Raw genomic sequence first — 18,626 nt, 5'->3', positions numbered from 1 at the left:
CAGTTAATTGACAAATGCTGGTAAGTTTGGTCTAAATGTCGATTACCGATTTACAGATAAAGCGGGATTTTCAAATTTCAAAGCTTTTCATATACCTATATATGTACTATGTATTTTTCTATGGCCATATGCGTACATGATATGTCCACGCAAACCTACACAAATACAGAATGGTATGTGGTAAAAAAATAGCTTGCGACGTATACTTGATACAAGTATCGGTTTTCGATTACGTTACATTTCTTCTTTTTCTTTTTTCTCTATTCAGTAATAGATTAATATTAACTACGACGAAATATTGCGATTACATCGAACTTATTTACTGACAATATGAAAAAAACTTGCTTGTCATTCGTATTTTCCGCCTACCTTCCCATCATTTTCATTTGAAATTAGATCGAACAAGAAACGTGGTTTAATTCCTTTCCGATGTACCTTTCTAATATATCTACATTCTACGTCGTACTCAAATGACACTGAAAGCGCGGATGCAGAGAACTCCGACCGACCGAAATCAATACCACGTTGGCCTACTACGTCGTGGCCTTCTTTTCAGCTAAATCCATTTGCCGTGAAAGACAATAACGGACAACCGATACATCATTCCCCTTATTTTCCTTCGAATACAAAATATCTAATTGACGACATTTTTGCGCGTCTTCAAAGATAAGACTCCGTGTGTTTCATCGATGCTAATTTCATCGTTGATATCTATTTAGAAAAACTATAATTATATTACCGTATAAAATGAGAAAAATAATGAATAAAAATGTTAGCATTTAAAGCTAATAAATACAGAGAGAGGATTTGAAAACTTGCCTAAGGAGTAACTTATAGAAAGTGAGTAATTTATACATAAAGAAAGACGCGTTGTAGCATGCTAAGCAGATTTAACTCTTTGAGTCATTAGTGTAAGGTTTCTTTGGTGGAAGAGCGATTGAGCGCTCGTAGGAGGTCTCTCCTGAGCAAAGAAATGAGACAAAAAGTTTCAAATTTTCTAATGGAGATGATTGTTTGATCGGATTAGTACAAGTGCAGTTTAAGTCATTTTATTAAAATATTGGAACGGATGGTCATAAATGTCGGAAGATAACGGTAGGGTATAGGACTGATATATCTCTTTTTCATGTTATCGATCTTAGTCAAAGTTGTTGCGCCATCCTGGCGCCCGTGCCTGTGACTACGTCGTAGCCTTCTTCTATGATATTGGATCAGTCTTCATTTATCATTATTTATATAAATTTCAAACAGCTTACGTTGTTTTAAACGTCCATTTTTATCACATGGTTTAGCGTCTGTTTATATCGATCATATGTGGATAAAAAAAGGCTAAATTTTTATATTAATACCTAATTGGAGAGAGAGAGAGAGAAAGAGAGAGAGAGAGAGAGAATGATGTCCTTGCAATAGGTGATTAGTTCTTAATTAAAAACATTCCTGCAAATTGCATCATTTATTTTATTTAACCACCATATCAAACGAATACCAATATCTTTTATCGAATAAAGTAGACGTATTAGATGATACACTCTGTATGTCTAGTTATATTTCATAACAACAAAGATATTATTAGAACATGGCGAATAATTGCGTTTATTGGTTGACACATTTGTTATTCACTAATTATCTTTTTAATCGAAGATATGTTTGTACATTTTCGTGTTAACCGACTGTTTTAGTAATCATAAGTAAGCAAAACTTTTCTTTAGAAAATTGTTAACTATAGATAGTGATATTCTATGAAAATTAAATGCTGCAAATTAAAAAGATAAACGCTTATTATTATTATATGTTACTAATATTATTATTTGTCGTTTCGGTCTCGAGCATGTCCTAAGATTCTTAGAAACCTTAACATTTTATTTATCAACTAACTGTTGCTTCGTTATCGCTTGTCAATTTTTTAAGGTCATTCTCTTATAGTCTTTACTGGATTTGAATGTTTCTTTTCTTTTTCGTTAATTTTTTATCATAAGTCGACTATATTGTCGACGTCTATTATGACATATTGTCAGCTGAAAGCAATTAGCTTGATGACATCTATGAATGATTTTGAACTCTTCGACTTTGAAGTATTCGTTGATTACCGACCGAGGACTTAGGGTGTCGCTCGAACGATAAAACACGATGATCTTTGTGCTGGAAAGGAAAGAAACCCTTCTGCACGTTTTATCGTGCAGACTTGTACTTTCGAGTTCTTTCCGCACTCGTTCGCAATAGTTGTGGCTTCTGTTCGCTTATGAATTTTTCGTAGCTTTGTGCACAAAACCATGTATATTTAAACATTTGTGAAAAAATCGCAAAATTTGATAAATATTGTAAGTACATTTAACATATATGGCAATATATAAAAATATACGATACATTGTTAACAACATTTCGGTAGTTTTTAACTAGAATCTACCTGTATTATAAATTTTTTACCGCAGTGGCGGTAATGTTTATCGTAAATGTATACAATGATTAATTATAATGCGAATTGTTACAGTTTACGGTCTAATTTCATTCGATCTATTCAACTGTTTGATTTTGCATTTGTTCCATAGCATAGGTTAGATTGTTAAATGTAAATATGTATTTGTTTAATTTGTTCTCAATTATTTTAGACAATAATTTTTAACACACATGCGATGTATAGTAAACGAAATTAAATATTTGTATGTTTATATTCCACTTTTTGATTTGATTCATATTTTTGACACATACTTTTATGCGAAAATGCTGATTTGCAAAGTATATTAATACATGAATACTCATAATTCGTTTATGCAGGAAATATTATTTATTTTATCTAACTATATAATTATAAAGGAGTATTGCGTTACACATTGAGTTAGGTATGTTCATTGTTCACGCAGATAAAGCGCAATCTTTTTGTTTCTAAATAAAGAAATCTATATCAAAATATGGCCATTGTATGTGCATGTGTAACGGTTGTAGGAAACGGTGGTATTAAATATCGGTTGTGTTATTCGTATCTAAACGTGATCAACAATGGGAAGAATAATTTCCTCTTTGCCCGCATTCATGGGAGATATAAGCATTTGTGCATAGATAGATAGGTATTTAAAGATTCTCGCTGCATTCAGAATGTGTCACGTGACCGTTGGCTAGCTGCCGTTTCTTTGCCACAAGTACCTACGTCTACATACGTACGTAGCACATACTTACCTCCACGTATACACGCTGAATGTTGTGCTATGTAGAAAAAGAGAAATCTTCTATCTACAGGTCATTTCACGCGTCCATTTCGTTACATTTTGCAATTAATAAAAAAGATACGTGCTGATCGTCAGTTTTGTTAAACGATGTTATAAGTTTAATTTTATTTCTATTGGCAAGATAAAGGCTCAACTGTTGCATTTCAGATGTGTTGCTGATCGAAGTATTAACGATTTATTTAAATATATTTGTCCCTTGGCATATAGAATGAATGATTACAGTGATTAATAGATCGGGAGTAGCTGGCGCCTGCTTGCCTGGTTATTAACCCGTGACCTTTATGCCACAATTAACAACGTGGTACTTTCCATTCAGTAAATTTCCACATTTATGATGCTTCCTGTGAACAAATGTAACAATGTTATGTATTAAAAGTTCAAATACAGGTCCTATATTTTTACCAATTTATGAAAACAAAATGACATACGACATACACGACATGCACGATTACAATCACATTCGTTTGTCATAGATTCTAGATGTAAGAGACACGATTATTAAATTATTCAACGGAAAAAGAGTTTAGTTTCTCTGTTTTCGATCTCGATTTCTGTGTGAAAATTAATATCGATAACTAGTCAAATTTATAGATTTCAATTTCGTTTCAATTCGAGATATCTCGTCGAGATGGTGCTACTATCGATTGGATACTCCTATCTATAATAAATAGTTCTTTTCTTTTAGTGGCGTAATGTACTTACTACTAATTGATAGGAAATACGTAACAATGTGATAAATCACTGAATGGCAAGTTTTGCATATTTCTAGGTTAAATATGGTAATTATATTGTGACTAGATAGAGTAATTCATCTACTAGGTCTTATATAATTACCATTGATATCTAAATACGTAAGCATGTATGTACTTATGTTCTTCTCATTTGAAACTTCCTCTAGTTCGAGTGGTCCTTGTGTAGCACACGTTACAGCACGAAGAGAGTATTGACCGTCTCAGCGGGTACAGTGGAAATTTCCACTGCCCTACCCCAAGACTTTTAGTGACTACTACATACACTTTCTAGTCGCGGTCGTGGTGTATATGTAAGTAACTGAACCCTTAAGTCTACCGTCTAATTTAAAGATCTCTTCAATCTGTAGTGATTTTATGTTCCTCTATTGGATAACTATTTGATGTAGTATTATAAAATTTAATGATAAATAATTTCTCAGGTATTTAAATGTAAAATTTCATGTATATTTCGTAACTTACATAAAGTTTATAGACTGCACAAATTGATAACAACATTGATGACAACAACAAAAATAAATAAGTTACGGTATTTTTTTATAATATTTGAAATATATGCAACGTTGCATTGTAAGACAATCACGTAATAATATTGCCTTTCGCATGATCAAATTACAATGAATTCAATGATATTTCATTAGTTAACTCTACAAGTATATAAGGAGTCGATTCGATCGATATTTAAATTTTTAACATTATGTATCTACAATCTATTTATGTACATATTTTGCACACAATAATGCGTTTAGTGTTTTATCACCGTATTGATATACATATCGACTTTGGGTGTCAATGAGAACCACTGACAGGTATGTAACCATATAGCATTCGCTTCATTTGAAATGATGTTCAAGATAAGTTATATAATTTTTTTTTTGATAGATTTTGATTTTAAATGAAATACTCCTGAAATATAATAAGTACAACATTGCGCATCTTTATGACTTTGTATATCTCTTAAGGCAGTAGTGTTAATCGCGGTAGAGAAAAAGGAAACCTAAGATTGGCGCTGATTCAATAAGTTAATCGAGAGAAATACAAGATACCAGTATGCGCCTATTTTTAGCTAAACACTGTCCTTCGGTTTTGCGCAACCACATAAAAAGAATGCTATTTGTTACACTCTGACTGCAACGTCATATTCAGATATCTATGCATGACAATATTTACATGCATATATTACAATACGTAAAATTATATTACGAGAAATATATGTATATATTACAGTTTTAAAGATATGTGTAGTAGCTCTTAAGATAATTTATATTATTTAAAATAACATGCCTAGTAAAAATAAAATTTTCTTTTTGTTCATCTATCATAAATATAATACATCAGTGACAATAGAGGAGAACTATATAATGAATAGATTTCGTTTATATTTAAAGAAATTTAATATTTGTTACTGGCTACTGGTATTGTAGAATTCGCTTCACCAATATCTGCGATAGCATCATGTTATAAATTGTAGAGGGCGTAAAAAACCTTTGAATGGTTGGCATTACAGAACATGAGACGCAATGTTCAGCAAGTTGCCAAGTACAAATCACAGAGGGCGTAAGAATCATTTTAATGTTTCCCGAGATCGGTATTTTCAAAGGAACTTGCGTATAATGTCAGAGACACGGGACAAAAAATAAAAATACTTTTGTGCTTTAATGAAAAATGAGGAAATTAAAATGTAAAAGCAATATTAGTAAAACAAAATTCTATTTATTTCTTTATATTATACACATATTTACATCTATCAAGTTTCTTGTCGTATTTTGTCCACATCTGGCTAAAACTATATAATAAAATAATGAATAAAACTTTTTTACCATCAAACAACAAGTGAAAAGATAGTTGAATCGAACTAACAATCACTTTAATAAATAAGAACAAAGTCGATAAATAAGAACTGCCGAACTGATGGTTTTACTTTTACTTACAAACAGGATCCCGCATCTTACTTAATCCCCGTAGAAAATTGCCATTAGCGTCGGAGGATTGTCGGCTAATTGTTATTCTTTAACATTGTAATGAAAAATAGACAGGACTGTCTGCAATTTTGTTCGTCATTGGTATAGTGTATAAAAAGACACAGGAAAACGTAGGGTATTAAAGAATCATCAAAATAATCGAGTAATAATAAATATATCGCAAACGAGTGGAAAATGACGTGTTACATTATTTACTAAATTGCTCAACATGCATGGTGTGTCGAGCCACCTGCTCTCAAGCAGATGCTTTGGAGCACAGATTTTTTATTTATTTCCTCTGCTTAATGTCCAGATTACAGTAATGAGAATGTAGGGCGGAGAAATTTTGCTCTGTTTGTTCTCAATATTTTTGGTTACGTTCGTCCGACAAATTCATTTTACCAACATTTGCCGAGAAATTCTTAAGTTCATGACCCATTGATAATACACTTAACCATACCTCTGGCAATAAAAAAACAAAGGATGTATTACCAGATTGAGATTTTTATGATCTACGAACTATTCTCGCTTACATAAGGTACAAGTAAAACTGGTTTTCAGTTTCTTATTTTCACTACCGCCAATTTATACCACTGCAACGTTTAGTTTTATTTAACGCAAATGTAAACATAGACTTTTCCTTTTTTATCTCTAAATATATTGCGGATTAACTCTCACCCCACGCACCTTTTCCTTTTCATACCATCGTTTTGTAATCATATCAGCCACAATTTTATTTGCATATTTGTAAAAAAAAAATAGCTTTTTTACTTTCTATCTAATATCGGATAATAATAAAGCGTCTAATGGCATCTCGTTGCTTTTAGATCTCTGAAATATAGGTATGTACTTGAGTGAAAACGTAGCTACCTTTTTCTTAACGAATTTTCTTTGACGATGGTCTTAAAGAATTAATCTTCTGTAAATTAATCAGAAGAAATAAGTAACAAGGTTTATTTTATCATACGTCTTCAATTGAAACGCGTGATTTATAAGTCGATCTACATAGTTTGCTAGGATTGTTCTTGCACAACGATCGTTTCAAAACGCTAATAAAGAGGATCTTCGTGCTATTCGCTAGAGAAAAACCACCATACGAGTATAGAAATCGAAGTGAAGGTGAGATTGCAGTAACAATCGCTGCCGGATAAACATTTTCGTAATGACTCCGTGCATACTCCTTACGTATTGATATTTCGTTTGCATCAATATCTAGTGAATTGATAACGTTATCGTGTTTCTCGTTAATGGTGCCGTACATTTTATTCCATTGTCGTTTTCTAATCTTCTAAACGCACGTGAGATAAAAATACGAAAGAATTACAAGATAATTTTCATCTACATGAACATACCATTATAACATGGTTATATAATATTAGTTAAAATCCTGCACGATACTGTTTTTGGAATATAAAATGAAAAATATATTTGTACACACCATTGAACACGAAGAAAGAGCAGGAAGGACAATTTTTCTTGTAGATAAGTTGCATTAAATCATGCGATATTAGGTATTTCTAGATCATGTAATTCGTGTTAATATTGAATAACTGTAATTTTCAGAATAACTATCGGAATAGTTACTTAGTAGGTGCTTAATTCACTTATAATTATCCACTTTGTATGCTCATGACGAAATAAAATGACTTGTTCTTAGCTTTCAGTGTAAAATGTACTTTGTTCTGCGCTTAAAATACGTACAATTTATAATTAATAACTCACATTGAAACTAAAATAAATTATATTGCGTTTAGTATAACTATAATATAAATGACATTAAATTAAATTATTACATTTTTCAGTATTGGCAGGAAGGACAATTTTTCTTGTAGATAAGTTGTATTAAATCATGCGATATTAGGTATTTCTAGATCATGTAATTCGTGTTAATATTGAATAACTGTAATTTTCAGAATAACTATCGGAATAGTTACTTAGTAGGTGCTTAATTTACTTATAATTATCCACTCTGTATACTCATGACGAAATAAAATGACTTATTCTTAGCTTTCAGTGTAAAATGTACTTTATTCTGCGCTTAAAATACAATTATAATTAATACAATTTATAGTTATTAGTACAATTTGTAATTAATATCTCACATTGAAACTAAAATAAATTATATTACATTTAGTATAACTATAATATAAATGACATTAAATTAAATTATTACATTTTTCAGTATTGTATTCAGTATAGTATTTGCATTGAAAAGTTGCAAAGTATATCGGCTTTCAAAAATTAATTTAATCGGATTAAAAGTATAAAATACACTTAATACTTAAATGAAATAAACTAAAATATACTGTTATACATATGTAGCTATACCGATTATAAGGAATTAAAATAATTGAAGCTTGACTCGTCCATACTTTCGTTATCGAAGTACACAATTTTTCAAAAATAAACCGAATATCGAATATAAAAAAATAATATCCGAATATTTTTGTTGTAAAACTTGCGTGTATTCTAATGTTTTGTAACAGACGATATTATTAACGTACTATACTACAGTAGCTATATAGCGTTGTTGTATTCGAGATAATACTTTCTACGAGGTAATACTGTTTATTAAATAATATCGATCATACGGAAATTTCCCAGTGGTATATTATCATTTAAATAGAGCATTTATTAAGTCTCGTTTGACATCAATTATTTTGCCGAGGTGGCGCATTGTGCCGTAGTTGTCATATAGTCGTGACTCTTTTTTTCTTCTCGTAGGAGTCGAATAAATTATGTAAAATGCTAAGAAGCTGCGTAACAGATCATTGGGTGTCCGAACAAATGGTAATGTCGATTGTATTACAACCAACGCCACGCCCTAGAATTATATTTACGGCCTCTAACTTTGCATGAGGATGTATTATTTATTCTATACATCGCAAAAATCTCTTAGAATTCTTAGAACAAGTTCCATATTTGTTTTAATATTATACCTTGCTCAGTGAAAATAGACGAAACGATAGCACTTTCCTTTAGACAGAAAAGAACACGACGACGAACAAAAAGTAAAATGAATCGAAGGACTAGCAAGAAACAAAATCCTTGTCAAATTTTTTAACTTAACTCGGAACCACGATTGAACGATAATTTTGAAAATTATGTCCTGAGAAGTATACGAAGAAAGTGGTGTCAGAAGTAACGAGAAAATCCCGTATTTCTGGATAAATTGGTAAAATTGAAAGAAGAGGGTAGAACGAGGTATCTTAGGTTCACTGTATCGAACGACAGAGTCGTTTCATCCGGATGATTTGCCAATTACAATTTTCAATAGCCAATCGATACTGCAGAAAGATTTTAAGTGTATTTTTCTATATTCTCGGAAGATTCGAGAGAACCTCGCTGGACACCTGATAATCATCGATCTCGATCGCAATCGTGTTATCGTTAATTACGAATAAAGTATGGTATAATTTAGGGAAAAGTATCGTGTAATGTGCAATTGTGGATGAAAAATAGTAGGATGCAATGTGACATGACTAATAGAGTAGAACATACTTCGATCTACAGCGATACGTATACATAAATCATACAATAAAGATAAGGTGAAGTATATATCCTTTGAAAAACTCGACGAAGAAACCTACCGCGACAAGATGAAATCTACTTTGAAGACTTTCAAGGAAGTCCATAAATGGAACCTCGGTGCAGACAAAACGTAGGAACGACGTTTTCTTCGCGCATCTACGCGAAAGAACGCTGTATTCAATATTATAATAGGAAATGTTACTATTTATTCCAATGAAGATACTTTAATTACCACGAATCTATCGCAGTATCTTCGTTTTTGAACGTACGTATATTACTATTGTAAACGGGTATTGATAATTATAATTTAACCTTATTTAGGAATCTCATCGTTTGAATATGACATGATTTATTCAGCAAGCAACCTATTTATTCTCCAGGATGCTTGTCAAAGTCAAAGATAGATCGTTGGAAGGTTTAACTTTAACGAGCATTTACGAGTGGGTCAATGCTTCTTATGGTAAGCAGAGGCCGTAGCAAGTTAGCGGCGTCTCTCGCTTCATGAACCAAGCGACTTGTTCACGTTATTCTACTTAGTCTTCCTAGTTTACGGGGATGTCTGCTGCAAAGAAATGCTCATTATAACTGGTAATGTGATAATCAGATTGCGACAACGACGCTCACAAAAAAATGTTCTCGATGACATAAGTAGGCATCGTGATTAATTGGAGCAAATTGATAATTAAATTAATAATCGAATTAATGATCAAAGACAGTTCAATTTTATTTTTTTCCCCGTTGAACATTAAAATATTAAAATACGAAAGTAGAGAATCACACAAATCGTAGAAATACGAAAAAGTGTGTTGGCGATCGTATCATAAATAAACATCTGTACATTTCTTTGGTGAAATCAAATAACAAATAGATGCCCTGCCCCCGGTTGTCGTGGATCACCGATCACGCGGCAAGAAACGAGATAGAATCGCCTAAAGAAAGAGCCTAAGTTCTCAGGATTAATAAAAACGTAGCGTTGTAAAAAAAGAGATGAATTAACTAAATGAAATTAGATCTTTCTGGATTGTACTTGCAGTTAGCTCAGACGTTAACGAGAAGAAGAATAGGTTTTACAGTTACGTGTAGTGGTCGAGACAGCAGTGAAATGAAACGCGCGGCCAGATATGATCGGCGTTGCTTGTTCACCCTTTAATCTCGCGGCACGAGCTGTTTCCTGTGCGCACCTCGTGAAGATTTTTCGCCGCGAATAGGATTCATGGAATTGCACGTGTAGGCAGTTGCGTCCGTGCATTGGCAATTGAACGAACCGACGACGATGATTATGACGATGACGCTACAATAGCACTGGTTTCTCTGTTGCGGCTTCTTCGAACGATTCTCTCGCGTTAGCTCTATTGCATTTAGAATGGCAATTTACAGACCATCGTCGTTTGTCTTCAAATAGAATTCTAATTATTACAATCTTGTTATCGTAAGATTTTATCGACCAACCAGTCGCCGAATTACATCGAACACGATCGTACAGAATTTACATAAATCAAGTGTTAACAATATGTGTGGAAACGGTAAAATGTTTCAACTTTCCATTCGTAACTTTAGAATGACCGATTCGTTTCGCGTGGATTGCCGCCGGATGAACGATTGCTCTTAAAACGGTCGCATTAATTCATTGTCATCCACAGAATAGACGCGATTTCTTATCCACTGTTGTTCGATGCAAGCACAGCTAGTTTTTCCAACGTACGTGCATAGCTGGAAAGTATGAAAGCCAGGGGCGATGAAGTCTTCGTTATTGGAGAAGTTGCACGCAATCGATTCGAATGCGTTTTCAGGATATTAGCTTGGGAAATAGGATTTGTTGCGTTTGTCAAAAACTGTAATTAATTAACGGGTGAAATTACTTGAAAGAATTACTAATTACTGTTAAATTGCGAGGAAGCTTGAAGTTGTAGGAAACGTGAATTGTACGCGATTTTGTGATTTTTTTTTAATTATAAAAAGAACCTAGGAAAACTTGAAAATCGATAACTTGACGAGCTTAATAACAATTTCGAAAAGGATAATCGAAAAGCGTGAAAAGTTTTAAAAATAATCACTTAAGTTATGAGAGTCGATGATATTTACCTTAGAGAGAAATCATGAAACCGTTCTCTTTTTGTGGCCTTATGTAGAGCTGCAGACCATTTAATGACCTCGAATTGAGCGATCCTATATTTTCCATAATTACTAAAATTAAGAATTATTAACGATGAAAATTACAGAGTTGCACATGGCGAAGGAGTGGAGGGGCACGAGCGTAAAAAGCAGACGATCGTTTCCGTTTATTAGGAACGGTTAATCGTTTCCAAATAAAAACAAAATCGTCGGATCGTTCGAAGAAACTTCCTTGTATGTAAATACGTCTTAGAAAATGCGCAATAGTTTCTAATCGTAAGTGAAATCCTGTCATTCTTGACAAACACAACTTTATCGACCAAAATTCTGTTACGTAGATAGCAAATTTTCTCCTTTTTTCTCTTTCATTTCTACGGTGTACATTTAATTACTAAAATCGCGTGCATAGCGAATGAAATCTGTTCTAAGATCAGGAAGCAAGGCTGTCAATAGTTTGAAGGAAAATATCGGAACTGAAGCAATCTTTAGACTTCGTGAAATTATAGGTTTTGCAATTAATTATAATCCTTGGAATTTTCTCTGAAAATATTAAAAACTACAACTCGATTATATAAATTGGCTGAGAAAAGATTACAAGTAAAATCCATGTCTCCATTATTCTATATGTCTAACTTGGCGGTTCATCCGATGATTAACCTTTTCTAAACTTTGTTCAACTCTCCAATTGTCAAATCACCCTAACTTTTAATTAATTGGATCAAACATGACTAAGAAACACGGAGGGCGTAGTCGATCTGTCAAGTACGCGTGAGATGTAATCATTTGCTCTTATGTAATCTTAATACCGTTAAATCAAGCCACCTCCAATCAGTGTTTCAAACATCATAAAAAATCAGAATGAATATGATTCATTGATATATCAGCAAGCTGTCCGCTGATCGATCAACAAATCGATCCCTCTATCGAAGTTACATGCTCGTAAGCTTTGTGAAAATCCTCGCTCTAATTCTTCGCTACGATTCATACACAATAATACGCAATTAATATACACTACGTTACAAGTTCTTTTTGTGCGTATATCAGTGTAACGTGGAAGTTCACCGGATCGATTGCAGCGTGCAAACGTATCATCAAGTGGCCTCCGGTGATACGATGAGAAGTTAAAGGCCTCTTCTTGCGAGCGAGGAACACACCTCGTAACTTGAAATTCTTGTATTACCAGAAATGCCAGAAGCATTTCGAATTTAATTTGACGCTTGTTCGTTTCTCAGTCGTTTAACATCCAGTCAAGACGGATTAATCCCTGTATAATTGTGTATAATAGCAGTATATAGTATATTATTATTATATACTATACTACTACTATAGTATGCTATTATTATATACTACACTACTACTATAGTATACTAGTATATAGTGTACTATACTATAACAGTACTAGTGTACTATACTATAACAGTACTAGTGTACTATACTATAACAGTACTAGTATGCTATACTAGTACATAGTATACTATACTGTAATAGTACTAGCATGCCATACTAGTAGTAGCACACTATTGTTGTTATAGTACTAGTATATTATACTAGTAATGGCATACTATTGCTATAACAGTACTAGTGTACTATACTAGTGTGTTATTATAGTATACCAGTATATAGTATAATATTATAATAATATTATACAGTTATATTGTATTACTATTATCTATTACACTGTTATTATAGTATTATTGATAGCATAATTAATACTAATCATGACGATGCTAATACATTTTCTGCATTTTTTAAGTTGTAATGCGTAATAATATTTCAAGCGATGTTTCTTGAATTAATCGTAAAAAGAAACGAAACGATCCCGAATAATGAAACGGTGTTATTTTCAGCGAGGACGATGATCTCACTATAGTGTAGTCGTTTTGACAATTTTGCCGAACAATAGTCTTCACGGAATCAATTACAATGGCTAATCGAGTCGACAGTTGCTAGCAAAGTGTCCCGTGCATGGAATTGATAGCATTTTCAATGCTAATATAATAGGTATACGTGTATTTAGATATGCATCTCGCATGCATATGGATGCCTTTAACGCGTATTCATTAGAAGAACGAAACCAGGCTACTATTCAATGTCTATATTCATTCATGAAGCGTTGTTCGGTAACAGATATCGTTTGGTATAATTGGACAAATAGAAGACGGAAATCGTGCTAATCAACAATTACGATTAAATTTCTTACGAGCAAAACGTCATATGGAAGTAAAGTAGGAAAATGAAGAGTAACTTTATTGAGAAATGAACGAAGGCGAGATAAAGGCGAGAATAAGATTAGATTTGGAATCAAAGAACAGACATAGTTAAGGATAAAATTGAAATAGAATTGAGATAGGAACAAAAATGAGTAAATAACTTTTATCGTGTAGACGCGCGTCTTTTGTGTTCGAATTAGATGGAACATAACACCGCGCCTCGTTTGCTTTACTTTATACTATTTACTACATAATTTGCTGAAACAAATTACAAGTCGAATACTTTATAACTGTTTGAGGACGATATACGATTTTTTTCAAATGTTTTCGAAATTATCGTATGTATAATAGTCGCAGACTCAGGTTTGTACGTTAAAGTTACCGTGTATACGTTCACACAGCAAAGGTTGCTAGAATAAAAGGATAGAATATACAGGGTGGTTGGTAACTGGTGGTACAAGCGGAAAGGGGGTGATTCTGCGCGAAAAAAGAAGTCGAAAATGTAGAATAAAAATTATTTTTTCAATCTTTTTTTCTTTTTTTTTTTTAAATTTTTCCATCGAGAGAACGATCTACAGTGAGATCCGTTATAACGTACCGCACGCATACCGAGCGAAAATTCAAAGTCGATTTTCTCGAAAACAAAGCCTCGAACGAAAAATTTTTATTCTGTATTTTCGACTTCTTTTTTCGCGTAGAATCACCCTCTTTCCGCTTGTTACTAACCACCAGTTACTAACCACCCTGTATATAAAGCATCATTTGAAAAGTAATAAGAATATCGAAGACGAGAAATTTGAGAAAGAAAATATGAAAAGCAATACGTATACTTCCCAACACATGCACAGAACGTTCCCAAGATCTGAAATTAGTTTGTAGCGTGCGTTCCCCGTATTCATTTATCTGAGAATCTTTCTATGTATGTATATCCCCGAGGAACGAAATTCCATAGAATCTTCACCTTTCATTCTAAATCTGTGATCCCATAATCTACATTTAAGACATGACGCTGTTCGGCCAGCTTAATTAAAACGTAGCCACAATTTACAGGGTGTTACATTTTCAGTTTGTGGCCTTTCCTTTTGGTACCCTTTCCCATGATCTCTTCAGCTAGAGGCTGGTACAACGAACGTTCAATAAAACAGAGGTCTTAATAGCCTGAAACAATTAACTCGCATGAGTGTGCTCTAGGAAACTGGACGGCGATCTTTACGATCTTACGATCTTCTAGGAACATCACATTTATCAAGTGGCTCTATTACACCTTGAATCGTGAACGTTAAACGGCCGACGCGTTTACGTTTAATTAGCCACCGAGTGCGTCCGGGACGTCTTGTCCAGTACAATTTAGTAAAACAGCTGGACCAAGTTGAATGAAAGTGCCATTGTTACTGCTATTGGTCGGATAAGCCTGATTCGCAAAAGTGAAAATTTTTCACGCCAGTAAATTAATCATATTTTATAGAGAATTTTTAACTGCACCGATTAAAGTATAACAAAGTATATGATTCTACTTAAAAAAAAAAAAAAAAACATCTTAAGTAACCTTTACGCGCCCACCTACTTACGTAGAAGATAATAACAGCAAAATATGATCCCTTTGAAACATTCAATTTTCATCTAAAACATTTCTCGATATAATTAACAGAGTATCGAAAATATTTCGGCTTAAACTCGTAGATAACTCATCCTGTATATTTCTAAATTCGAATTAAATCCGATATTCAAGATTCACTCATAACATACAATGGTTCATTCGTTGTACAATTTTTGACCATGGAATTAGAAGCACTCGAAAACTTCGACGCTTAAAATTATTTCAGTAAAAAGGAGAGGACATTTCTAGTGACTTCTAATGACAAGGACTCGTTAATTCTACAAACATTCATGTAGATATTTTATGATTTATCAAGCTAATATTTCAATCAAAATGAGGACAAAGGAGAAACAAATGCTGTAATACTTTTCTGATTGGTAGTAAAATTGGTGACAGGCTGTATTGATTGAACAATAGCTGGTAGTGGCAATCAATTCGTTATGGGTGAAGAGCAGCCGGCTGCTGGCGGAAATAATTTATTAATTATTCCGTGGTGGTAAATCGTGGCGAAAAAAGGGCATAAATACGGGTGTCCTTTCACTCTGGGAACACCTTGACATTTTGAGTCATGGGGACGAGACGGTTTTACGCGACAGACGATGGAAAGTCGGCAACTTGCTTCTCGTCCTCTCGAAGTGCACCCCCCCGAGCCTCGACATTCCATTTTGATGTTAATTGCATCTGTAATTGGTTGCTATCGTTGCTCGATTCATTTCTTAATTTGTTGCCTAAGTGTGTCAGAAGTTAGAATCGTTCAATCTTCTCTGTCTTCTCTAACGTCCATTATGCAGCAGGAAAATTGCATTTAGCCACCATTTTTCCGAGTATTCAATTACGAAAATATGTAACAATCGAGAAATCTACCTCGCTATTTAAACAGAGCTGTTTTATTCTGTTATTTTCAGCTTATTATAATTAAGTTTAGTTTTTATTGAAACATTCGATACATAGAGCTTGCTCGTTTAATGAAACGGTATCTGCATTGCTAAATACTATCATTACGTGTTAAGGAACTATTCATGCGAAGTTTAGTCACGATATTAATACAATCTTGACTATCAGAATTCGTATTAGAAGGTGAACGAAACTCATAAACACTCTATATTCCCTGTATTCGTTTAGATTTCTAAACATGTAATAAAATATGTAATCGTAATATTATCTTAAAAAGCTGAACAAATCTTGCGGAACTGCGATATTTCTCTCGTCGATATGCACTCGTTTATGTTTCCAATATGTAAAATGATCGTAATTATATCTTGAAAAAGGTGAACAAATCTTGTAGATATTCAACGGTCTCCTCGCGAGAATTTCGTTCATACCTCTAAAATATAAAGTGATCTTCGCTTTATTATAAATTATACTCAAGGAATGTCTTTTAGTATCCGATGTTAGCCAGAATAAACTGTCAGAAATTTATGACCTATTATTGAAATGTTATAACGAGAAAGAATGAAACCGGCTCCATGCAATGACCATTAAGCGATTAGCGCGCGTTAATGGTAACTAGATCATTATCAGACAATTAGTTGTCCCTCGTTGACGATGATCGTGAAGAAGTGGTTCGGTTGATTGGTTTAGTAATAAGTATTTAATGCATATTTTCAGCCTGATCCTGGTCGATAATGAAATAAAATCACCGTGATCTCATCGCTGACAGAATGAACGAGATCGACCTTTTTTTGCTCATAAATTTTGATTACGTCAAGGTGAGACGACATCCGGCTCTAACACTGTACACCGTAGCTGATGGTAACTGAAATTTTTGCTTATTCGCAGATAAAACACGAGTAGAAGGTGTGTTAACGAATAATTATTATAAATACGGAGAATTATCGAAATTTTGAGAATTACTGGGAAAAGTACGTTTATTAGATGTTGTTGAAATATATCCGGCATGCAAATGAAATTATAAATTAGAGAAAGCTTGAGTGCAGAAATTTATAAAAGATATATATGCCGCTACGTTTTATTTTTCTCGTCAAAGTGACGCGTCCGGGCATGTAGTTTACTCGAAATATATATTTCTTCTTGCACTTCTAAATAAAAATTAGCTGCAAGCGAAATAAATTAACTGTGCGAGAGAAACACGTTAAATGAATTTCTCGACCATCGCAGAATCATTTACGTTTAACGCTACTTTGTTGGCAAGAATACATCAATCTTCTACTTCTTCTTCTTCTTCTTTCCCTTCGAGAAAATTATCTCATTAAAATCGTTTGATATCCCTGAAACTGCTAGAGCTGTTGAATAAGCTGAGTATGCAAATGACATTGCAAAGTAATGAAAGTTTTCTGCATCTTACTAGAATAATTCCGAGTCATTTCCAATTTGCATAACTTTATTACAAAAAATACGCCAATCTTATCCGACTAGTAGTGGCATTAACGACTCGAAGGCATGCGTGTTACACGCGACAATATACAGCTCCTTGAACATTTTTCGAATAAACCAGTCATTCGATGACGAATTAAAGGAAGTTCTTATTTATACGCAAACCAGTGTGATTTGTAACGTATACAATAAAATTATTCGAATCTTCTCGGCCAGATGGTAAGATTATCTCGTCGAAGTCATGCACTCTTGGGGAATAACCGATGTCGTGGATACAAAAGGATCGCATATCCCTGTCCATGTTAGGGCTGTGCAATATCTTTTTCTGTACAATTTCTCGTTCTTTGAAGTCACATAAAATCAAGCATGGGAAAGAGTGACTTCGCGTGGTGACTTATAAGATCGTTTGACCTAATATTATCATGGACAACCAGCGACGTGAACGTTCTCTTCTACATGGTCCGAGCTTTCCTGCGTGCTTCGAGGCAAATCGATTGATAAAAAGTTGCCGGTTCTGTTCGTGAAACAAATTACGATCGGCTACGTAGGAAAGTTCGTTTCTTCATGGAGCTGTTCTTAACCCAGTTCACGTGCCGCCCAGGCTAACTTAATTGATGATACGACCCTACTTAAAGGTACAGAATAGAGAGTAGAAGTAAACGCGTTTATTAATTGCGATAAATATTCTTCCTGGTTATCGATGATTTATTTCACTGTTCGACGCTTTTCCCGAGCATAATTCTTCCTTAACGAATACATCTTTCCTGTACCGACCTGATTACCGCACTATAATTCAGAAGAATTAGCAAAAACTTCTATGTTTATCGCATATTGCGTTATTTCTGTTTTTGCTGCTAATATCATGTCCAGTTCGCTTAAAGTTTCAGAAACAAGATCAAAATCCAGGTTTA

Source organism: Bombus vosnesenskii, unplaced genomic scaffold (genome assembly GCF_011952255.1).
Source record: "Bombus vosnesenskii isolate JDL3184/JDL3185 unplaced genomic scaffold, Bvos_JDL3184-5_v1.1 scf7180000013444, whole genome shotgun sequence".
Lineage (NCBI taxonomy): Eukaryota > Metazoa > Arthropoda > Insecta > Hymenoptera > Apidae > Bombus > Bombus vosnesenskii.
The sequence above is the reverse complement of the archived record's forward strand: the minus strand, read 5'-3'. Positions refer to the sequence as shown.